Genomic DNA, 23,972 nt, shown 5'->3' with positions numbered 1-23,972 from the left:
TTTGAAAAGGTTTCGGGTCAACAATTAAACCTTAGCAAATCCTTTGTGAAGTTCAGCTCCTCGACAACGATATTAGAGAAAGAAAATTTCAAAAGCATCCTGAAAATGGAGTATAGGCAAGACTTGGGAATTCATCTTGGCACCCCAATTGATCTTAAGAACAAAAAGGCGGAAAATTTTAGGTACCTGGTGGATAAGGTTTCCACAAAAGTACTGCAATGGAACTCGTTGAGACTCTCACAAGCTGCAAAATTAGTTTTAATTAACACAGTGCTAGTGAGCATTTCCTCCCATGTTATGAAATGTTTCAAATTACCTGGCGCCACGGCAAACGCTATTGATTCAATAATAGCAAGATTCTTTTGGGCCTCGAAGGGAGAAAAAGGGATGCATTGGATCAAAAGAGATACCATCCAACTCCTAAAAGGAATGGGGGGCTTGGGAATTCGCTCGACTTCAACCTTGAATGATGCAATGCTTTTCAGGCAAGTACAAAGGATGCACTGTAATCCCCAATTGCTTGTATCTCATATTCTTTACAACAAAAAATCATGCCCTCTCGATACTGGAAAGCAACATTCTTTCTATAAACCCAATTTATCTTGGGGAAGAAGGGGACTTCAAAAGGTTGCTAATACCTTCATCAAGGGATACGCTTGGAAGGTAGGATCTGGTGAGAGGATTAAATACGCAAGTATGAACTGGGTTAACGGCAAGGTACCTGAATTAGCTTCGAATCAAGTCTTGAGAGGGGTTGGAGCAGGCAAGGTTAACAGCTTAATTTTAGAAAATCCGAGAAGGTGGGACAAAGGGAGCATCAGGGAGAGGTTTGAACGAAATAGTGCCAAGGAAATTATAGATATGGAATTATCTGATGAACGGCAAGATGATTTGATTTACTGGAACCATCACAAGTATGGAAAATACACGACAAAAACAGGATATGCTTTCCTTCAAAGCACAAAATGGGAAAGTGATAGCAACAGGTTAGACTCACAATTTTGCAAAATCCTTTGGAGAATTAATATTCCCCCAAAGTGGAGTCTGTTTTTATGGAAACTAGTGATGAATGGGCTGGCTGTGAGAGCAAATTTACACCACAGGGGGATACAGGTGAGCTTGATATGCGAATTATGCGGCGAGGAGCAGGAGGATATATCTCATATCTTTCTAGATTACTTAACTGCTAGAAGCATATGGGAGGAGAACACCTTATTTTTTCATTCAGATTCGCTTGGACCTACTCGTGGAAGTCAATGGGTTAAAAGCCATATCCTGCTACTGTATAGCGAGGATGGTATTCATAGTACTCGGATTACTAATTTCATAGTAATTCTATGGGGACTATGGATCAATAGAAATGGGAAGATTTTTAGAGAGGAGGATGGAGGCCTGACTAATCTAAAATGCCACATTGAGAAAGCCAAAAGAGAACTAGATATCTTCAGAGCTCAACCAGAAGATCATAGAGGAAAATATACAGGAAATAAGAGACCTCCAGGCTTTGAGTATGCAACTATAGGACAGATTGTATACAAATTACAGCACACCCAGATGAGCAAGCAAGGGGTGACTATTGAAATTGACGGGTCGTGGCAGAAATCGACGGGTAACGCGGGTCTGGGCTGGATACGAGTCCGGGGAGAGAAAGATGGAGAGGGAGGCGGCCATTACTGCAAAGCACATTCAAGTTTTCACGCAGAAGCTCTAGCCTGTTTAAAGGCAATCAAATGGGCTCATGACAAAGGGCACTTCCACATCTTCCTACTTACGGATTGTGTAAATTTGTGAACGTCTTGGATAGAAGAAATGAACCTGATATGAATACCTTATGGACAATTAAGGATATTTGGAAATCTGCACAGAAGTTCCACACTTGCGTAGTATGGAAGGTCAGTAGGGACCAGGTTCAAGATGCACATCAACGAGCTAATGTCTGCAGAAGCAACTTCAGGAGCTTTATTACTTAATCTTATTTGATTTCCTTGATGTCAAAAAAAAAAAAAGATTTCATATAATCATGATAACAGACATGTGACAGGAACTATCAGAAGCCTTGAACGAAACGGTTTGTAAATAAATTGATTCTAAATTACAAGTACTTATGTATATGTTTTTATATCAGCCATTATTTACTTTATACACACACACACACACACACACACACACACACACACACACATATATATATATATATATATTGTGTTTCATCCAGTTCACCTGTTGGGTTAATCTGAATTCGGGAATCAGTTCTAGATGGTTAGGTTTCAGTCCTCTCCCAATTGTTGTTACGGGGGATCGAACACGCGATTCTTCCTACCAGGTGTAGTCTTAATCACCATTACAATTCTACACCAACAGTCAATTGGTTACATATACACATACTTAATCTAATTTAATTACCTCTTTTTAGGGAGCTAATTAAATTACCAATATTATTATAAGTAATGTTTTGTATTTGCTTCTGTAGACACCCATTTGAGTCTCCCCAAAACCAAACCCAGTTATGGCCAAATTATAATCGAATGAAGTGAAAGTGTGAAAAGTCTAATGTTGCGGTTAGTTTAATCTTTCTTTCTGTTTTCGAAAACCTGCTCTACTTTATGAAAATATTCAGTCCAGTTCAGTTTGGTCCATGACAAGGGTCCAATAATGGTGTAGTTGGATGGGGCTCGAAAAGAGCTTTCCAACAATATATTATAAGTCGAATTTCGATGAATAATGAGGAAGTTATGGACAAAATACTAAACTGGGCCCGGTTTGGTTCTTATATGCGGCCCAATGATCTAGAGGAGGGCCTATTATTAATTATTATTCCTAAAGCTAGTAGGATTGATTATAGTCTTCTAGAATCATCTAGAAGGTTCTCTTAAATCTTAAAGGAATTAGGATTTATAATTATGTTTTATGAGTTTTACTTGGAATAAAATAAGTGTTTTATATGAAAATACGGTTTTACCCGTAACACGGATTTTACGACTCAATTTTATCGATGGTCGCGGGTTTAATAGGCCGTTAAACTACTACCCTAATCAAATTAATCATTTATAATACCTAAATATACACCAAACTAGTTAGTGGCAAGTAAAGGGTTGAACCACTAAGGAAGTTCACTAATTCAACATCAATTTTCACTAATGCAAGAGTAAAAAGGGGATCGTTTTTGTTATTTTTTGAATAAAAAGCACTAAAACTACAAATAAGCAAAGAATATGATGATTAAAATCAAGAGAGAACGACGCTAGGGATACGGGGGGTGTCAAATATGATTAGAAATAGGGGAATAATAATAATGATTATCATGAAGAACACGCCAAAGAACACGCCAAAGAACACAAGATTCTACCTAAACAATTCATTCTCATGCAATAGTCTAGGCAAATCAATGAAAAAGGTCTATACTAATAAGGATCAATCTCATGCATCCTATTAGTTACAATCAAATCAAGAGAATAAAGAAGCACAATCCATAAAACTCCACTTTAATAACTCATTCTCATTCAATCATTAAAATAGAGATGATCTTAATCTAGTTCAAATCACTTTCATGCATTTAAACTAGAAAACATCAAATAAAGTGCAACAATAATCTCAAGCTATCAAAAATCATGTCTTTCATCAATTTATGGCATGAGTTCAATCCAACCATCATTATTCATCCAATATCAACACATATTTTCCACCCCATTCCCCTAGCTAAGAAATTAGCCTAGAGAAGAGAGATTAAACATAATATCAAAACTAGAAATAAACTCAAGAAACACAAAACAAAACCTGATTAAGAATAATGAAATAAAAAATATCTAGATGAACTAATAAGAATAATGAAAATAAGCAACACTAAAGTAAATAAATAAAGCTAAAAGAAATGATTAGAGATTACTACAGATAGGATTAATGAAAGATGAAAACTTGATTTCTTGATTGATTGAAGATTAAACTTGAGCAAAGTTGAATACTTGGAAGAAAATTGAGCAATAATCTACTTTCTCTCTCTAAAAATTATCTAATCTAACCCTAAGAGAGAGAAGCTCTCCTAAACTAATTAAGAAAATGGTTGTTCAAAGTTGAGAGAGTATTAACTCCAAAAGGGGATTTATATACAAGCTAATGCAAAAAAAAAAAAATAATAAAAATAAAAAAAATAAAAAATAAAAAATAAAATAAAAAGGAAAATAAAACCCCAAAACCCCCCAAAATCCCATCAGAACCACGAATCCCATAAACTCCCTTCATTTTGTGGCTGCTCTAATCTTTGATCTTCTTCACCATCAGCGAATCATCAACGATCATCTTCATCGTTCAATCATCATCAACTATAATCGAGCATCAAATCGTGGCCATCCGATTTTCATTAAAATCTCGTGAGAAGCTCGTGGTTGAACCAACATTTGCGCGCCCGCAAAGACGTCGCGCAGAGGTTGCGCAAATGCTACTGTCTCGAATCTGAATATGGACTCCGTTTGTGCGCCTTCTAACAGGGCTGCGCGGCCGCGAATAACTTCAATCAAATTGGACCTTAATTGAAGTTCGATTGTTTGCAAATGGTAAGAGTAGGGGTCGGAAATAGTAGGGGCCGCAAGGTGCTAGTGTTAGCCGCGTTCAGTATGGTTGTTGCGGCCATTGGAGCTGCTGGGTTGGCGGAGATTGGTGTAGGGGTTGAGTGCAAAAGTGGAGTTGCGGTGGTTTTGGCGGCTAACGGGTTGCGAGTTGGCTGGTATTGGTTGCGAAATAGGAGGCGCAACAGGTGAGGTTGATTTGTGGTGTTAGTTGCGTTGCTGTTGTTGTTATTGGGTGGATGTGGTTGAGATGGGCTTGCTGCTGTGAGTTGCGGTGGTGATTGCAGGTTGCAGGTGTGTGTGGTGTTTGAGTGAGGGAGGTACGAATTTTTGGGTGTGAGAACAAGGGGTTGTGTTGTGAGGTGAGGGAAGAAGGGCAGCGTTGCTGCTGGTATTGTGTTGTTGTTGTGGAGTGCGTGAGGAGTAGGGGAGTAGGGGAGGTGTTTTGGGTGAATTGAGGGAGCAGGGGAGTGTGGTGTAGGATAGGGAGATGGAGTGGTGTATGGTAAGAGTTCAGCAAGAGGGGCAGCAGCTTGTTTGTGCAAGGAGTATTGTGCATTTGCCACAAACCTGGGACCATGAACTCAAACCTACACACAAACTAACAAACCCAAGGATGAATCCGAGACAAATAAAAGAAAATAAATAATAAAAATAAACTAAATAAACTTAAATAAAATTACGACAAATAAATAAAACTAAAAAAAATAAAAATAAACAATAAACAATAAAATAAAATAAAATAAAATAAAATATGAAAATAAACTAAAACTAATTAAATAAAGAAACTAAAAAAAAACGCTAAAAATAACCAAAACACTCAAATAAAAGACGAAAGACAAGAATAAGAAAATAATAGAAATAAAGGACTAAAAAGAGTGAAATTATACGGAAAATAAGCTGGAAAACGACCCAATAAACACCCTAGAAGTGATATAAACGTCACTTATCAAACTCCCTCCAAGCTAATCTGTTGCTCGTCCTCGAGCAAATTAACACGAAACACAAGAGAAAGGGAGAATGATTTATTCAAGCAAGAAAAACTAAAAAGAGAAAGAATATACACTAACTCACTTTTGTAGGAATCACGACCAATTTTAGCAACTAAAGAAAAGCCCTTTAAACCCCTAGATCGCCCTAGAGGACGAGTGTGCTCTCGTGAGGGTTTCCTAAGAGCTTAACCCACAAATCTAGACAAAAACCAAGGCAAAACAAAAAGAAAAAGAAAAGAAAACACAAAATGCAAACACAATCATGACCAACATAACATGGCAAGGTTTAGGAAAACCAATCAAGCTCAAAGGCGGAAAATACTCCATTTGGACTCAAAACGAAGAGAAATGCACTAAAGAATACTCACCTTTCTCAATTCAATGAGGGAAAAACGTTCTAAGATACTCATGGTTGAAAGAGACAAAGTTAAGCTAAGCATAGAGAACTAGTGATTTCATTCTCCTCCCTAGTCCCATCTAAGACAGTCCACGATCTCTTCACTAGCTTCAAATCACCCCCTATTAAGCTCCTCATGATTCCACGAAGGAACCGGAAAAAAGATTTAATTTATGGAATTAGTGGATCATCCCGACATCTCAAATATGAATACTCTCTCCATAGGGTTGAAATCTATTTCCCTCCACCGGAATTTGACCTCACCCTTCTAAAGTCTAAGGGTCTTAACTAGGGTTGTAAAGTAAGGCAAAGGGTTAAGGCGCGGTAAAAATTTGAAAATTTTGGTGATATTTCCTAAGTGAAGAAAAAGAGGGGCCATCTCTCAAAAACAAACTCAAGAAGTCACCAAACATCAAACAAAAATACCAATAATGCCATCTCCCCCAAGCTTACTCAACACCAACACTTGATATAAACAAAGACGAAGAAACACTCCCCCCAAGCTTGAACGAAGCATTGTCCTCAATGCTTAACTTAGGGAAGAAAACGAAACCCTTTTTTTTAACTCTTATTTGATGTCATTTCCTTTTTTTTTTTTTAACTATGGATGGCTTTTTCTAGGATGCATCAGCTTTATTACACACAATATATACAATTTACTCTCTTGCTTGGTAAAAAGAGCATAATACTTTCTCATTTTCATTACAACACAAAACAAACTCACAAACCAAAATGCTTCACAAAACTAAGGGTTAGGGAAACAAAAGATCATAAGGTTTGTAATGTGGCTCATAATTGAGAAAGGGAATAGGCTCAAAGGGTTAGCAAGAGGAGCAAATGCAAAATAAAAACAAAATATGTAACAAAACAAAAAGAAGATAAAGAAAAATGAGAAAAGGGGTGCCCTTTTCCTCCTTTAGAGTTGCTTGGTCACGATCTTAGGAGTTAGAGGACAACACAAGGATTAATATATGCATAGTCAAGGATCCTAAACGCCGCTCAACAAAATTGATGAAGGCTTGAACAATTTAAACCTCACAAGGGATGGGAAGTAAGCAAATATATACCAACTAAAGAGGTTCATATCCACTATAGAGAGCAACACCATCTTACCACTTTTCCGTGAACTAAGGGTTCAAACGTCCTTAAAAGTTCTTAAACCAGCTACCTTAGCTTAAAATTTGTCTATCTCGACCATAAGCACTCTCAAACCGTGTAGGCCATCATCAATTAGGAAGAAAAACATTCTTTGGCCCATTATCAAAGCAATCAATTCCAAATGCATGAGAGAATTCCAAAACAAATTCATTTCATCTTGTCATAGTCATGTTTGTCACAAAAAAAAGGAAAACAAAACAAAAGAAAGAGGAAGAAATAAAAAAAGGTTCACAAACGAGGCATAAAATCCAAATTAGTCCCAATCGTCATACAAGTGATCGTTCGATAACAACATCAACGATCCCAGGTTCCATAGAACCAAAAGTAAACATCCTTGAACCATTCAACTTCTTCCTAAATTAGTCGTAAACTAAGCACTCAAAGAAAGAGTAAAAGAGTAAAAGAGTAAAAATAAGAAAGGTCTCACCGGGAGGTAGGCTTAAAAGAATTAAGGAGCATAAAATAGAGTTCACCAAATGTCACTCCGCTCCAAACTTCCAAAAAGCAACCTACAAGGCAAGACAAGACACAAAAGAAAACATTAAAAGAGAACAAAGAAATAAAACAAAAAGAAAAAGAAAGGAGGGGGAGAAAAAGGGTTAGAAATCCTCCGGGTTGCCTCCCGGGAAGCGCTTGTTTATGGTATCTAGCTTGACCCTTCACCTCATTCAAGGTGGATTAAAGAACATCACCCTCATCAACTTGAGGATTGAATAATAGATGCCCCAAGCTTGAGAATTAGCACTCCTTGAGGTCTCACATCACCAAGGAAAAGGAGGGGATGAATCAAGAGCCAAAGGTGGCTCATCTTTTCTCTTTTTCTTCTTCTTGTTGTTTCTTCTTCTATTTTCTCTCTTCTTTCTTTTCCTTCTAAAAGGGGGATCGATTTTGGAATCCTCAATATTAGGAAGGGAAACCTCACCATCCTCAAGAGAGCCTTTAAATTAAGCGGGAATTTTAAGGAAGTCATCATACCTCATTGTCACCTTATCATCACATGGAGGTAAGCTCTCATTAGCCATCACACCATCGACCACATCAACTCTTCATACCCTCACCGCCTTAGGGCTCTTCAAAAAAACATTCTCAACTAGCCTACAAGGAAAGGGAACCGATCCTTCAAACTTATTTGGTTCACTAAAATCAAATGGCTTTTCATTTTGTTCTTGAACCTTCTTCTCAACCACATCATCTTCAACCTTATCTTCCTTGCAAGTTTCGGGTTGATAAGTATGTGAAGGGTTAGTAGATGATTTTAAGGGGAGTTTTATGTTAAATGGATAGAAGAAATTTTGGCTAGTTGGGAATCAAAAACTTCATTGTGAGATTTGATCTCTTGGAATTGTTGAGTGATAATTTGACGTTGTTGAAGAATTTGGGTTTGTGTGTGGTTGGATGGGGATTTTTCTTCATACGCTTGAGGACATAGGTCATGATTTAGATCTTGAGAATTCTCTACTTGGTTGGAAAGGTAGGAAAAGTTTTGGGTTGGTGGATTGAAGAGAGGTCCATCTTGGGGGTAGGAGTTTTCTTGCCTTGGAGGTTGTTGAAGTTGTTGGGATTGAGCTTGGGTTACAAACTCTTTTTCCCTCAAAGTCAAAACTTCACCATGCTTGATATTGAACTCTCTAAAATAGGATGCATCATGATCTGCCCTACCACAACGAGCACATGAGAAATCAATGATTTGTGAAGGTTTTGAACATAAACCAACACTTGAGTTCAACTTGGAAAAACCTTCATTCAAGAACTCAACTATGTGCTTAAGTTGGCCGACTATCTCCAACTCATAAATATCTCCTTGCTTCCCTTGGGACCTTCTTTGGCTTCCCCAAGAATAGCTAGTAGCCACTTCTTAAATTGTAGCTTCAACTTGGCTTTGCGGGATCTTAATCAATTGGCCACCGGCACCCGCATCTAGATTGGTCCTTGACATTGGCTCCAAGCCATCATAAAAGAATCTCATGAGAAAATTATGGTTGAATTCATGATGAGGACATACTCTAATCAAATCCTTAAACCTTTCCCATGCTTCCGTAAGAGTTTCATCCGGTTCTTGCTCAAAGGAAGCTATCTTCCTCCTCATTTTTGCGGTTTGCTCATCGGAAATGAACCTCTTGAGAAAGGCCTTCGTAACTTCCTTCCATGTGGTGAGAGAGTTGGGCATCAAAAGATTGAGCCATTTCTTTGCTCTTCCGGTGAGAGATTGCCGAAAGAGATACATACGAATGTAATCTTGGCTCACTGCATTTGTTTGCATCATTGCATACAACTCAAGGAATCTGTCTTAATGCTCAATGGGGTCTTCACTTACACCTCCAGAAAATTGCTCAATTTGCACCATTCTAGCATATTGTGGATGGATTGTGAAATTAGTCTCGGTGGTCGGGATAAGTATACCACTCGTGAGCTCATAGATTTTCGGATTTCCAAACTCCCTAAAAAGAAGATCATCCTCTTGTATTTCCATATCTCTTTGAATACAACAAAGCTAAGCACACGATTACAATTGACAAGTAGGATTAAACAAGCAAAACAAAAAGAAAGGAAAGCAAATAAAATGACTAACAATAGCAAAAATAAATGTTAAATAAGCCGCTTCTCCGGCAACGGCGCCAAAATTAGATCGCGGGTTTAATAAGTCGTTAAACTACTAACCTATTAAAATTAATCATTTATAATACCTAAACTTACACCAAACTAGTTAGTGGCAAGTAAAGGGTCGAACCACTAAGGAAGCTCATTAATTCAACATCAATTTTCACTAATGCAAGAGTAAAAATGGGATCGTTTTTGTTGGTTTTTGAATAAAGAGCACTAAAACTACAAATAAGCAAAGAAGATAATGATTAAAATCAAGAGAAAATGACGCTAAGGATACGGGGGTGTGAAATATGATTAGAAATAGGGGAATAATAATGATTATCACGAAGAACACGCCAAAGAACACAAGATTCTACCTAAACAATTCATTCTCATGCAGTATTCTAGGCAAATCAATGAAAAAGGTTATACTAATAAGGATCAATCTCATGCATCCTATTAGTTACAATCAAATCAATAGAATAAAGAAGCACAATCCATAAAACTCCACTTTAATAACTCATTCTCATGCAATCATTAAAATAGAGATGATCTTAATCTAGTTCAAATTACTTTCATGCATTTAAACTAGAAAACATCAAATAAAGTGCAACAATAATCTCAAGCTATCAAAAATCATGTCTTTCATCAATTTATGGCATGAGTTCAATCCAACCATCATTATTCATCCAATATCAACACATATTTTCCACCCCATTCCCCTAGCTAAGAAATTAGCCTAGAGAAGAGAGATTAAACATAATATCAAAACTAGAAATAAACTCAAGAAACACAAAACAAAACATGATTTAGAATAATAAAATAAAAAATATCTAGATGAACTAATAAGAATAATGAAAATAAGCAACACTAAAGTAAATAAATAAAGCTAAAAGAAATGATTAGAGATTACTACAGATATGATTAATGAAAGATGAAAACTTGATTTCTTGCTTGATTGAAGATTAAACTTGAGAAAAGTTGAATACTTGGAAGAAAATTGAGCAATAATCTACTTTCTCTCTCTAAAAATTATCTAATCTAAACCTAAGAGAGAGAAGCTCTCCTAAAACTAATTAAGAAAATGGTTGTTCAAAGTTGAGAGAGTATTAACTCTAAAAGGGGATTTATATACAAGATAATAAAAAAAAAACCAACTAAAATAAATAAAAACAAAACTAAAATAAAAAAAAGAAAATAAAAAGGAACATAAAACCAAAAAACCCCCGAAAATCCCATCAGACCCACGAATCCCACAAACTCCCTTCATTTCGTGGCTACTCTTATCTTTGATCTTCTTCACCATAAGCGCATCATCAACCATCATCAACTATAATCGAGCATCAAATTGTGGCCACCGATTTTTATTAAAATCAAGTGAGAGGCTCGTGATTGAACCGACATTTGCGAGCCCGCGAAGACGTCGTGCAAATGCTACTGTCTCGAATATGAATTTGGACTCCATTTGTGCGCCTTCTGATAGGGTTGCGCGACCGCGAATAGCTTCAATCAAATTAGACCTTAATTGAGGTTTGATTGTTTGCAAATGGTGAGAGTAGGGGTCGGAAATAGCAGGGGCCGCAAGGTGCTAGTGTTAGTCGCGATGAGTATGGTTGCTGCGGCCATTGGAGCTGCTGGGTTGGCGGAGATTGGTGTAGGGGTTGAGTGCGAAAGTGGAGTTGCGGTGGTTTTGGCGACTGGCGAGTTGCGAGTTGGCTGAGATTGGTGGCGAAATGGGAGGCGTAGCAGGTGAGGTTAGTTTATGGTGTTAGTTGCGTTGCTGTTGTTGTTATTGGGTGGATGTGGTTGAAATGGGTTTGCTGCTGTGAGTTGCGATGGTGATTGCTGGTTGTTGGTGTGCGTGGTGTTTGAGTGAGGGAGGTACAAATTTTTGGGTGTGAGAACAAGGGGTTGTGTTGTGAGGTGAGGGAAGAAGGGCAGCGTTGCTTCTAGTATTGTGTTGTTGTTGTGGAGTGCATGAGGAGCAGGGGAGTAGGGGAGGTGTTTTGGGTGAATTGAGGGAGCAGGGGAGTGTGGTGTAGGATAGGGAGATGGAGTGGTGTATGGTAAGAGTTCAGCAAGAGGGGCAGTAGCTTGTTTGTGCAAGGAGTATTGTGCATTTGCCACAAACCTCGGACCTTGAACTCGAACCTACACACAAACAAACCCGAGGATAAAAATAATCATGTTAACAATAAAGCATAATAATAATAGCAAGATCCTAGGCATGATACTAACAAGATTAATAACAAACCCTAGCATGTCACTTATTGAATGTAAAAGCTTTAGCCCTTACATAATACCAACATGATATTAAGAAAGAAAATAGGAAGCATCATAGAAATAATAATTAATATAATCAAGAAACTTATTCTTTACCCTAAACATCATACTAAGAAAAGCATCCTTACATGATACTAGGAATCAAAATAACAACCTAAACATGATTTCTACATCATAAGATCAATGAAACAATTAAAGCACTTACTTGGATGCCTCGTATCTCTTTCTAATAACAAAATACACACGTTAGTAACTTCAAGAAAAATAAAAAAATTAGTGTTAATTGAAATGAAATGCAGAACTAAGCAAAACTTAAGCTAATTAATCCCAACCTAGCAAAGCTAAAAAACCCCAATCAACAATACCCAAATTTTCAATTTTTGAGAGAGAAAATAAATCCAAAGCATAAAAATGAGAAGTTTGAAATAATTATCAACAAAGAAAGGTGAAAAATGATGATTATATGCTGAAATATAGCTATAAAATTAGAGAATGCTTGAACACTAATAAGAAAGAAAAATGAAATAAAAGAGATAGGAGAGTGAAAAAAAAGAGAAAGGAGTACGCTTAACGGGAGCGCATCAGGCTAAAACGCCCGCGCTTGTCATTAGCGCGCCCGTGAAGGCATCCTGCACGCCCACACCAGTCGTGCACGCCCGCGCACATCTGGGTTGCCTCGAGCTTGATCAAAATATGGTGCACACAAAATCCATGATGATGATCGACACTAACTTGGGCAGGAACTAAACCCAATTTCAGTGGGTTCAACATCTACATATCATGTGCCCACCAACTTGAACCCACCAAACCTGTAATTTTCCTAATCCTTCCAACAAGTTCAAAGAGACTTCAATTTCAAAATTTTCTACCAACATTTCTTGGAAATCCTCCTCCATCTTCCTAAAGTTACCTAAATCGCAAATAGCAAAGAAAAGAGGTTAGTATAAAATTGACAAGAAGAAAAAAAAATCATAAAAGGGATATGGAAAGAAAGTTAAAAAATCAGGTTGCCTCCAGAGAAGCGCTTGTTTAACGTCATTAGATTGACGTTCTCCACCCTTCAAGGCAGTTCAAAGAGAGTCATATTATGAATAACTCCAACGAAAACTCCATCATAGTAACACTTGAGCCTATGGCCATTGACTTTGAAAGACCTTGAGAAATCCAAAGGAGAGATTTCAACTGCACCATTGGGGAAGACTTCTTGAACCACAAAAGGACCACTCCAACGAGACATTAACTTCCCGGGAAATGATCTTATCCTAAAATTGTAAAGGAGCACCTTATCACCAACATTGAACTCCTTCTTCTAAACAAGCTTACCATGCACCTCCTTGGTACGAGTTTTGTACATGCTTGCATAATTATATGCTTCTAACGAAGCTCTTCCAACTAATGGAGATTAAGCCAACGTTTCTCACCCGCGCTTGCCAAGTCGAAATTGATTTTCTTATAAGCCCAATGAGTACAATGCTCAAGTTTGATCGGAATATGTCAAGACTTCCCATAAACCAAGCGGTAAGGAGTGGTGTCAATAGAAGTCTTAAAGGCCTTCCTATATTCCCACAAAGCATCATCAAGCTCATCTGACCAATCCTTCCTATTTCTTCCTACCATCTTCTCAAGAATCAACTTCATTTGACGATTAGACACCTCAAATTGTCCACTAGTTTGAGGATGATAGGGGAGTTTGAAACGTTGATTAACTCCATGCTTCTTCAACATTTTGCGGAAGGAACTATGCACAAAATGAGATCCATTATCACTTATGACCGCCTTTGGAATGCCAAATCTTGGGAAAATTATCTTCTTGAACATCTTCATTGCTACCTTATGATCGTTTGTTGGTGAAGCAATGGCTTTAATCCATTTCGACACATAATCAATGGCAACAAGAATATATTGATTCCCATATGAAGAAGGAGAAGGACCCAAGAAATAGATTCCCGTACATTAAAAACTTCCACCTCAAGGATGGGTTGTTGGGGCATCTAATTTCTCCTTGAAATATTTTCGATGTTTTGGCACATTGGGATTAGAAATTAGTGCCTTCTTCAATTTATTGAATGCTTCCAAACACTTATCATCAAATACAAACTCGACATCTTTTTGAAGAATATCATTGAGGGGCTTTGCAATGAGTGAGAAATCCTCGATGAATCTTCTATAAAACCTGGCATGTCCTAAGAAAGATCTCACTCCTTTCACATTGACCGGAGGTGGAAGCTTTTCAATAATTTCAATTTTTGCTTTGTCCACCTATATACCCTTGTGAGAAATCTTATGGCCAAGGACTATGCCCTCCTCCACGAAGTGACACTTTTCCAATTCAATACCAAGTTCACCTTCGCACACCTTGCTAGACATTTCTCAAGATTTTTAAGGCATGCCTCTAATGAAACACCTCCAACGGAGAAATTGTCCATAAACACCTCCATCTCCTCCTCCAACATATCTCCAAATATACTTATCATGCATCTTTGAAATGTTATGGGAGCATTACAAAGGCCAAACGGCATTCTCCTATAAGAAAATGTTCCATATTGACAAGTGAAGGTTGTTTTCTCTTGGTCATCCAAGTTGATAGGGATTTGGAAAAATACCGAATAACCATCAAGAAAACAATAGAACTTGTGCCTCGTTAGTCTTTCAAGCATTTGATCAATGAAAGGAAGGGGAAAATGATCTTTCTTGGTGGATGTGTTTAGACGTTTATAGTCTATACACATCCTCCATCCCATGACTGTCCTCGTCGGAATGAGCTCACCTCTCTCATTCTCGACGACGGTCATGCCGCTCTTCTTTGGAACAACATTAATGGGAGAGACCCACCTAGAACTCAAAACGGGGAATATAATTCCCGCATCCAAAAGTTTGGTAATCTCTTTCTTCACTACTTCCCCCATTTGGGGATGTAGTTTTCGTTGTCTCTCAATAGAAAGAAGAGTGCCCTCCTCAAGGGTTATGTTATGTGTACATAAAACGGGGCTTATACCCTTTATATCATCAATGGTATATCCCAAAGCACCTTGGTGCCATCTCAAAACATTACTTAACTCATGAGCTTAGCTCTTGATCAATTATGCACTAACAATCACCGGATAAGTAGAATTTAGGCCTAAGAACTCATACCTAATATGTTATGGTAGAGGTTTGAGCTCCACTGTTGGAACACCTTTACCTTATTTTGTTGAAGCTGCTTGCAAAGCTTCTTGGCTTGAGATCTTCATGCACAATTTCTCATCACTTTCTTCCAAGCTCTCATTAATGACTCTTTCAAGGAAATACATTTCTTTGCCATGCTCACCTATCTTTTATTTGTTCAACAAAACACACTTAAGAGGATCATTAGAGGTGAGCAAGTACTCTTGCATGGAATTCACAATGTCATCTAAAATTTCGATTCTCATACAATTCTCTAAAGAAGTAAGAAGGGTATTGTATCCTACCTTTAGAGAAATTTTAGCACTCTTTACATCAATCAAAGCTCTCGATGTTGCAAGGAATGGTCTACCAAGAATGATGGGGATGTTGGAATTTTCGTCCATATCAAGCACAACAAAATCTACCGGGATCACAAATTTCCCAACCCTTAAGGGAACATCCTCAACCTTACCTTTTGGGATTTTAATGGACCTATCGGCTAATTGTAAGGTAATGTTGGTAGGTGAAAGTTCTCCTAGCTTAAGTCTATGATATATGAGGTATGACATAAGGCTAACACTAGCTCCTAGGTTAGACAAGGCATTATCAATTTGTGTATTGTTAATAGAAAAAGGGATGGAAAATTTTTCGGGATCCTTCAACTTAGGTGGCATCTTGTTCATTATGATAACACTACAATTTCCGGTCAAACTATCCGTTTTCGCCATATCACATGTTATCCTACCACTCAAGATTTACTTAAGAAATTTTTCATAATTCGGCATTTGGTCAATGACATCAGTGAATGGGAGGGTAAGATGAAGTTGCCTAAGCATCTCTAAAAACTTGCCAAATTATTCATCTTATTTGTTTTGATTAAACTTTTAAGTGTATGGGAGCTTAGGCTTGATAATTTCTCTCGCCTTTTCTTTTACTTTCTCAACTTTTTCCTCAAAAACTCTCTCAACCAAAGGAGTCTCATCTCCCTCATGCTCAATAAGATCCTTGCTAGGGCTTTCCTTCGCATCACTCTTCTTAGAAACTCCACTCTCGAGAATCCTACCACTCCTAGTCACAATTGCACTCATTGGACTCTTTGGATCTAAGCCTTGTGAAGTCAAAGAAGAAAGATTAGTAATCTCTTTCAACATACTAGCCAATTGAGAAATTTGGTTTTCTAACCCCTTACTATCAGTCATCATGTCATTAATCTTCTCATTACTAAGGTTTATATGAGAATTAAACACCTTGGTTTGGCTCTCAATGACATCCTCTAACCAACTCCTAGATGAAGAAGGTCGATCATAGAAACTATCACATTGGCCTTAGGCCTTTGTAAAAAATCCGAGTGGGGTACCTCTTTGAGCATTATTTTGAAAATTTCACCTACTTTGATTACTCCAATTACCCCTACCTTGATTTTGGCCATGATCCCCATACCCTTGGCTATGACTTTGACCATTACAACCATGGTTTTTATAGTTAACACGAAACCCTTGGGTTCTTTGGTTCCCATAACCACTATTTTTGTTATAATTATCATAATTCCCATGGTTGTGATAATTCATATTCCCAACATTCCTATGAATATTAAATCTAGGTCTAAAATCATTATTAGCAACATAATTCACATTCTCACTCCCATATCCATCATATTCATCATTTCTATCACAAGAGATATTAGGGCAAAAAGAAGCATCATGATCATTCATTCCACATGGATCACAAAACCAACAATCACTAATCATACAACAAGAAGTAGGAAGAGTGTTATGGTAAGGAGATGTACCTCTTCCTTTAATTTGGGAGGGAATAATTGGTGCTTGTAAAGATGCACTCTCGAGATTAACCTTGATAGATACTACCACTTTCCCTAAATTCGAAATTTGTATGGACAAATTATTGATAGCATTGAGTTGATTAATTAAGCATCCCGTAGTGCTTTTCTTGTTTGTCGGCTCTTTCTCACCATCTTGCCATTCCATGTAGTGTCTAACTACATCCTCAATAATATCAACAACCTCTTCCTCGGTCTTGTTCATGATTGAGCCTTCGGCTCCGGCATCAAGACTTGACCTCCCTTGAGGACTCAAACTACCACAAAAAAATTGAATGATTAGGTAAGTGGGGATTCAATGATGAGGACACTCGCGCTGATACTCTTTATATCTCAACCATGTTTCATAGAGCTTTCACTAGTCTTTTGCTTGAAACCTTGAATTAAATCTCTTGCCTCAACCATTTTCTTTTGAGGGATGAAACTAGGAAAGGAATTTTTTACTGACTTCATCCCAAGTTGTCAAGGAATTATGCTTTACTTCCTTGTCTAGCCACTCTTGAGCTCTTCCAATTAGAGAAAAAGGAAATATCTTGAGCCTTATGAACTCTTGTGCAACCCCGTTCACCTTAATCGTGTTGAAATATTACTCGAACTCCTTAAGATGATTGAGGGGACTTTCATTTGTTCCACCACTATATTGTCGCCTTTCAATCAAAGTTATCATTTTCGGCTTTATTTCAAAGTCACTATCCGGGATTAATAATGGAACAATCCCGCTCTCATACTTGTATTCACCCGGAGTGCCTAACTCCTTCAATATAATCCTTGGGACTTCTCTCATGTTCACTTGCACACACAATATCAAAGGAAAATATTAGTACCACTGCTATAAATGTAGCCTAAAGAGAAAAATCTTTTTGTTGTTTTTTTAAAGTAAATGAAATAGACTCAACAACAATAGCAAACAACTACGCCATTCCCCGGCAACATCGCCATCTTTTACGCGGGTCGAGACTAGGTCCTTGAAACTAATCATCCCACGATCAAAACTAAATTTGTAAACACTTAACAAACCCAAGGGAATGGGGGGAAATTTACCGTTTCTAAAGTTAAGCTATCTCGAAGCATAAGAAGGAATGTAGGTTGTCTAAATAAACTAAACAAACAAGCAAACACTAAGTAAATCACTATATCAAACACTAGGGAATTAGGATCCACATATACTTCCAATGAATGCACACTAATTGGGTTGGAGATTGATTAATTCGAGTATTGCGAGGGAAGATAGATAATGCAATCAAAAGAGCTCGACAAGCTATCTCCTAGAGGTCAAACTAACTCCAACTAAGAAAGACTCTACTAGGAACGTCGCAAACCAAACTCAATTGATAAATGTGAGCTACAAATCAAAGGTCCGTATCAATGTAGACACACAATGCAATCTAGCACGACGAACAAGGTTGATCACTCCTTCCAATTCATACACATGCACAAAATTAATCAACCAATTTAATAACAATGCTATATCAATCAAAAACCTCCCAATTAGCTAATAATCCATCACTAATACATGCTTCACCACATCCCTAGCAAGCAAACTACTCACAATCCATTAAAGAAATAAAAATCAAAGCTATGCAATTCATCAAATTCATCAACATCATTCCAATTACACTAATTAAATCAAACAATAAATAAACTTGAACAATCAACGGAACAATTGAAATCAAAAGCTAAAGATTGAATTAAAGAAAAGAAGATTCTTACAAACTTGATAAAATCAAAGGAAATGTACTTGAATTCAAACCAATTGCAACTATAATCAATCACCAATCATCAATCTTATATGTTTCTCTCACTATAAAATCTAAAATCTAAAGTTTCTCTCTCTAAGAAAATCAAACCTAATTCTAATTTAATCTAATTTCTAAAATTAATTTCATCTCTACAAATTAGGAAAACTATATATAGTAAAACTAACTAAAGGGAAGTTAGTTAAACATTCTAAAAATGACCTCAAAGAGGGCGATCCCTCACAAGCGTGCAAGGCCGCTACCAAAGAGGTACGGAGCAAGGAGGAGGAAGGGGCGCGGCCACTCCAGGGTTGTACGCGACCGCTCCTCTCTCGTGTCCGCCCGCGCAGCTAGAGCAGGAGAGATCCCTTAGGTGAGGCCGAGTTTGTCCTGGTGAGCTCCGGATGAGCCATGATGCAATAGGCAGAAAGTTGATTGAGCACTTCTTAGTGGGTTTGACACCACTCCTTCATGCCCACACGGCATGAAGGCGCAACTTAAATGACAAATCTCTTGAACTTTTTTGCTCTTGGGCTTCAAATGGAGAACGCTAGGTATCCTAATCAATGCCAAACTTGGGAAGGGGTCTCGGGAATCTTTAAATAACGACCTTAACCTGGAAAATTAAAGAAAACAAACAAATAAAAAGGGAAAAAGACAAGAAAAACCAAGAAATGCATGAAAATGGAAAATCAGCTAAGTAAAGTGCAAACTAAAGAAATAAAAAGCAAAACTAAGGAAAAAGGAAGGAAAAGAGATATAAAAGTAATCTAAAATCACCCTAAAAGAGAACAAATGAGTGCCATAAATGACACTCATCATACCCTTGAAAGCAAAAATAAATAAACTTAATTTTGAAAGAAGGCAGATTTCTCATTAATGAGTTTGAATAAAAAATATACAAAATTTACGATATAGTACTTTTTCTAGTTATCTGCGTTCCAGGTTTTGGGTAGTTTCCTACTGTCTAGTGTTTCCAAATGGTACGTGCCGCCTTTTACTTCTTCATAGATTTGGTGGAGGCCTTCCCAATTTGGGCTTAGCTTTCCTTGCTCATTCGCCCTACCGACTCCCTTTATTTTCCGTAACACAAAATCCCTAACCCGAGGGGTCGTTTGTGCACTCTCTTATTGTAAGCTCTAGTCTTTCTCAGTCGGTAGATCTCATGGCGCAAGGCGGCATCGCCCCTGCGCTCTAAAATTGAGTCCAATGCTAGCCATATGGCCTCCCAATTTTCCTCCTCGTCATATAACATGATTTGAAGAGTCGGCTCGTAGTGTTTGATGGGAAAGACGACCTCTACATCGTACACCATGAGAAATAGGGTCTCTCAAATTTCCCTATTCGCTGTTATTCTGATGGCCCATCAGGAGAATGGTAGTTCATCCGCCTATAGGCTGCCAGCTCTTTCAATCTTCTTTTTTATGTCGTTTGAGATTAAATTGTTGAGGGCTTTAACCTGTCTGTTTGCTTGGGGTCGGCCGACTGATGCAAAACAATGTGAGATCCCTTGATCTCACGTCTAAGTCTTGAGATGAGCCATCTCAAACAGAGGACTGTTGTGAAAACCATAGACATAGGCACCCCAAAATGAGTGATGATATCCTTCCAAATGAAGGAGATGACGTCCTTAGTCTTGATATTTTTTACTACCTCTACCTCTACCCACGTGGTGAAATAATCCACGGCAACAAAGAAATACCGTTGTCCTCCTGATGCGGGATTATATGGCCCTAGGATGTCCATGCCCCACTTGGAGAATGGAACTTTGCTTTGTATAGCCGTCAAATATGTGGCCTGACAGTGTATAAGCTTGCCAAATTTTTTGCATTTATCACATTCTTTCACCAATGTCATGGCGACTTTCTCAAGGGTGGACCAGAAGTAGCTCTGCCTCCTAGCCCTTTCTGCTAGAGACCTGCCGCCTATATTGAAGGCACAAAAGCCCGCATACAGAACTTTAAGAATTTCCTACACCTTTTCAGGGGTGATGCATTTCAAGAGGGGTTGTAGGAACCCTTTCTTACAAAGCTCTCCTTTGTGAATATCAAAATTGGGCGCACGCTTTTTCAATGCGACTTCTTCTGGAGTTTAATCCGGCAGCATGCCGTCTAGCAGATATGCTCGGATGTTATCCATCTAGGTAGAGGTTCGGTGAAGTGCTCCAATGGGATCTTCTTCAATGCTTTGTTTTTCCATTACTTCCCAGAAGACTGACCGAGGTGTAGCACATGAGGCAGATGATGCCAGCTTAGACAGAGCATCCTCCTGACTGTTTTCAGACCGAGGCACCTGACTTAGATTGAATTCTTCAAGTGTCCTGGCCTTAGCTTTGACCGCCTGCAAATATTTGATCATGGTTGGATGAGTGGCTTCATAGTAACCATAGTATTGGCTAACGACCAACAGAGAGTCAAAGCAAGCATTAATCTTAGTTGCCCCTGCCACCTTGCACATGCGAATGCCGGCTAGCATGGCTTCATATTCCGCATCTTATTTGAGGTTTGGAACTTGAACTGTAGTGCGTGCTTGTACTTATCTCTGACGGCGGTAGAACCTATGAAGAACTATTTCTTGTAAAGATATGTACCTGAAATTTGTGCATTGAAGTAACACATACCACCACTCTTTGCACTCTTCCTGAAATCAAATATCAAAACCGGAGATTAATTGACTATCCATATATCCCTATTTACACGGAAATGGTTGTAGCAGTGTGGCTATTGTGCACTAACTAAAGATGAAGAGTTGATAAAATTCGTGATCAGTTCAGATCAGGATGCAAAACATATAAAATTATCAACAATATTGTATGTATGTCTTTATAAGAATTTAAACTTTATCCATAATCAACAATTATAGTAGTTCAAGATTGAGTCCTAACCTTTACATCCGGCAATTTATAGAAACTAGAAAGACACCAAACATAATAGCAGGCCAAAGCAATAATAGTCCACAAAAGCCATCCTTTACGTAGATTGAATGGTTCCTTTAATTATGTGATTATTAGTGCATACAAATTCTTAGTTGAATCATTAAATGTATGCAAACAATTCAAAATGATCGTTAAACATAGAAAAGGGAAGATACACAAATATATACGTACCCCAGTAGAAAAGGTCCTTGGGTATTGGCTGATAGGGGATGGTAGCAAAAAATTAAAAAAAAAAAAAAAAAAAACTCCAAACAAAACTGATGTTGTTATGCTGCATGCAAGAGATATCAAATTAATGTAATCAAATATTACAATGCAAAATCCTTACATGAAAGTTTCAACAAAATATGTAAACATATAGTAATGATAAATTGACAAAACATATAGTAATGCTTTTTCTCGGCCTCTTCTTTTTGACAGGGAGTTCTTCAAGTGCAGCTTCTGTATAGACAACATATAATGGAATTATATCTTCAATTATTGATTAAATAGAATAAAAATTGACGAAATAATTATACCAGAAAAAAAACCCAGAACAATTAAAAAATGATAGAAATAAAGTCACATACTCAGATGATTAGCACAGATCATAAGAGTTTTAGAGTGCCGCATAACCAATCGAACTTTCCCTGAAACCTTATGCTTTAGAAACTTCACTGTACCAGTACCCCTTTCTTTCCATTGATTTCCTTCTTTATCAAATCTGTAAAGCTTCGCTTTTCTAATAACAATTCCAAAACACAAACAATTAGAAATAATAAACATCACAATAACCCTAGAAAGCCGAACATATCCCTAAATTAGAGACAAAATTCAAAAATTGAATCAATAAATGCATTGAAAACAACAATTGAAGAGCACCCACTTAAAAATAACACAAAACCCTAAAAATCAGTGGGGAAAAAAACCTGGGATTGTGGCAAAATTCAACCATTAAATCAACAAAAATCATAAAGAAAACAAGGGTTCGAATTTGTTGGTGTAGGAAGTATTTCAAGCATTAACCCCTAGCTTGAACCCCACTGTGATCATACACTAAAGTACGGTGGCGTCCAAAGGGAAAGAAGATAGAGCAAAAAGAGTCCCCAACAAAGTTTTTTAGGAACTTGTAAACCGTTCATGAGGTGAAGGTTACACCCCTTAACGATCCAAGAGATCGTCAACTTCATAAGGTCTTAAACCGAATAGGGTTCGGGGATGAAGGTACAAATCCAACCTAAAAGAGATTGAACCTTCCCTAATAATAGGCCTCTACTTTATTCTGATCGTATTCATGTGCGCTTTCTGACTAACATGCAATCAATAGGATTAACCCTAAACTTGTTTATTATGTTGGTTGAATATTAATGCATAAATAAACTATGATTGGCGATCACTTGAATTATAATCATATTAACCCTAAATAAGATTATTAATTATCTTATATAAGCGTGATTATAAGTACAAATTCCATTTTAACATGCATAAAAGGCGTCATCAAGCAATAACAATAAATATAATCGAGCAACATAATAAATAATCAAAATATTCATGTTAAAGTATAATAATAGCAAGATCCTAGGCATGATACTAACAAGATTAATAACAAACCCTAGCATGTCACTAAGCAATAAAAATCAAATATTTATCCCTAACATGATACTAACAATCATACATATTAGGAAGAACATAAAAGGCATCATACTTTTAATCATACTTGATATTAAAGTTACCCTAGACATGATACTAGGAATCATAAAAACAACCTAATAATGAACTCTACATCAAAACATCAATAAAAACGATTAAAGTACTTACTTGGATGCCTCGTACCTCTTTCTAATAAAAAAATACACACGTTAGTAACTTCAAGGAAAATAATAAACAATAAATAATTAAATAAAATAATTGAAAGAGAGATTTGGAACCAAACCCTCAGAAATTAAAACCTTTCACGTCTAGGGCGAAAGCAACTTCGAATTAGGCTAGGTGTTTCTAAATCTAATGAGTGTGGAATTTTTATATTTGAGAGAAGGCTAGTTTAGAAAAAAGAGAGAGAGAGAATAATCAAGAAAATCTTGATGAGAGTTGGTGAATCAAAACGGAGTTTTTAGGAGACTATTTATAGAGAAAATCAGCAAAAAGATAAAAACATCAAAAACAGAGTTCTGACAAACAAAACCAAATTAGCGCGAAACGCTGACCTTAGCGCCAGGCGCTAAGTGTAGCGCCAGGCGCTACTGCTGGCATTTGGCGCTGACTAAGAAATTGACGCGTTTTCTTAAAATCAGATAGAAATTGCCGTACAGGAGGATAAAATCGTATTTTCCTCAAAAACGTTCTTTTATTCTGATAAAACTCTAAAAAGT

General features: G+C 37.4%; 2 non-coding genes across 2 annotated transcripts; both read left to right on the top strand.

Moving 5' to 3' along the window:
- The first annotated feature begins 9,088 nt into the window (after window positions 1-9,088).
- On the top strand, window positions 9,089-9,195 carry LOC145633292 (small nucleolar RNA R71). The gene has a single exon (XR_014112627.1). It is a non-coding gene; the product is annotated as a small nucleolar RNA R71 (small nucleolar RNA).
- An 8,051-nt stretch (window positions 9,196-17,246) lies between these two features.
- LOC145633334 (small nucleolar RNA R71) lies at window positions 17,247-17,351 on the top strand. The gene has a single exon (XR_014112666.1). It is a non-coding gene; the product is annotated as a small nucleolar RNA R71 (small nucleolar RNA).
- The last annotated feature ends 6,621 nt before the right edge of the window (window positions 17,352-23,972 follow it).

This window comes from Chenopodium album, chromosome 5 (assembly GCF_948465745.1).
Source record: "Chenopodium album chromosome 5, dcCheAlbu1.1, whole genome shotgun sequence".
Taxonomy (NCBI): Eukaryota; Viridiplantae; Streptophyta; class Magnoliopsida; order Caryophyllales; family Amaranthaceae; genus Chenopodium; species Chenopodium album.
This window is presented reverse-complemented; position numbering and strand designations above follow the sequence as displayed.